This window comes from Acanthisitta chloris, unplaced genomic scaffold (assembly GCF_000695815.1).
Source record: "Acanthisitta chloris isolate BGI_N310 unplaced genomic scaffold, ASM69581v1 scaffold10310, whole genome shotgun sequence".
NCBI classification, from domain to species: domain Eukaryota; kingdom Metazoa; phylum Chordata; class Aves; order Passeriformes; family Acanthisittidae; genus Acanthisitta; species Acanthisitta chloris.
This window is the reverse complement of record NW_008653467.1, coordinates 1,244-3,366: the sequence shown is the minus strand read 5'-3', so window position 1 is coordinate 3,366 and position 2,123 is coordinate 1,244.

Here is a 2,123-nt window from a genome sequence, read left to right as displayed (position 1 = left end):
AATTTTATGAATTCCTTAAAATGTGATGACATTAGCCAATTCACTCTTTTATTAAATGCAATGGTAAAGAAAACAGGCTTGGGACCCTTTTAGTTGAAGCATCGTTCTGTGTACCACAGAAGACAAGTTTCTTAGAAGCTGCAAATTACTACTTTGTCAGCAATTTCCCGAGGATAAAATAATTTTGACAATTCAGTTTTATCTTTTAGTTTTCAACTGCCTTCTAGTTCTGACTGTTTGAGGATTTTTCTTCAGCTTATTCCCTTACAACCCACAGTCTTCCAAAACAGACCCCACCTCTTCAACAGCCAATTCAAAAAAGGGTAAGCTAAGGTGTGGCTTCACATTACATTTTAGCCAATACAGCTGCCAATAGGCAGTTTTTTTTTTCTGAGAAAGAAAAGACATGCAAAGTAAATTTTCCCCTTTATGCATCATATGTTGGAGGTTGGAACTTGGTGATCTTTAAGGTCCTTTCCAAGCCAAACCATTCTGGATTCTATGACATTTTAAGGATGTTCAGTGATAACAATCTGTTGCATGGTCCTTGGCACTCGTGAAGGGACTTCACTGGTGCAAGGAGAGGTAACATTTAGAGAAGGGAACTCAAGGCAGAGGGTAAGAGGGCTGAGAGCTAAGTACAGCCACCTTGAGGTACTCAGCACAAAAGCAGAGCCCAAAAGAGAACCTGAAAGACAAAGACTTGATGTGCTAAGGGGCTGTAGGGGCATGGCTGAAGAGTTGAAGCTAGACCTAGTGGCCTGATCCAGCCTGAGTCCTCTCTCATCCCTCACCTCATCCCTGGAAGTGTTCAAGGCCAGGTTAGATGTGGCTCTGAGCAACCTGGTCTACTGGAAAATGTCTCTGCCCATGGTAGGGAGTTGGAACTAGTTGGTCTTCAAGGTCCTTTCCAATGCAAACTGTTCTATGATTCTATAATTCTCTGTACACCCTATTATAGAGGATTATTCATTTAACTATTATAACTGTATCATTACAGAGGAATATTTCAGCATCCTTAGTAACTTTATCTTGCTAAAGAATTTCCTGAACTGGTAAGGGAATAGGCTCAGGATGTCTATAATTATCAGCTGCTTCTGCCCACATTCTTGGCTGATGGAAAGTCTTTATGTGGCTGTGGTTCATAGGGCCTTGAGCCCTGGCTAATGGGCCAGATTGAGAGGCACAGGAGGTTTGCCCAAGCTTGGCTCTGCAGGGATGTCTTTCTTGTCCATCATAGGGGTATGGCCTTGATGACATGACCCTTGCCTGCAACCTGAAATCAAATGCAAATGCAACCTGATCTAGTGAGGAGGTGTCCCTTGCCCATGGCAGGGAGGGTTGGGACTAGATGATCTGTAAGGTCCATTCCAACCCTTAAATTCTATAATTCTGTGATTCTATGAGACATCAGGAGCAGAGAAGGGAATCAAACACCAGGGAATTGAATATCAACCTACCATGAATCCAAAGTACCTTCTGCCTCTTATTAGTTTAAAGACATATGGAGAAAAAAAGGTAGGAGAGCAAGTCAAGGGCCCTTAGGTGTTGACTGAAAAGGTATTCTGGTCAACCCCAGTTCCTCGAGCAATTTGAGGTCTGGTGGCATCTGCATGTGGGTGGACACCAGTGACTAAGAAAGGTGTTTTGCAGAGCTCCAGCTGGTTAGAAATGAGCTGTGTAAGGCTCAGAGTAGAAAATACAATGCCAAGGGGTTCCCATTGGGTAAACAGTCTACTTTGGGATTGCTTTGTATGAGAATAAACAGCCAGCACAAAGCAACCTGCCAACTCCCCATCAACACTGTGTCCTTTTAAAGCTCTTTTTTTTAACAGCTTCACATCCTCCCAGGCAGGATCGTGTAGCAGTTTTGAAATCAATGAGGCATTTGCCATTTCCCTCTCACCTTGCTGCCTTTGGACTGGCAGAGCTCCACAACTCAGGTTGTTATGCCTATGGATCTCTCTCTCTTCATCATTAAAACAAATGCCACTTTGGCTCATCCTGGCTGGAGAAAGGAGAGAGGTCAGGAAGGTCTCTCTTACTCATCCTGGCAGATGAGTCATGAACTCAGAAGGAGATTTAAGGGGATATGGACAGCCAGAACCTCCAAAGAACAAGGG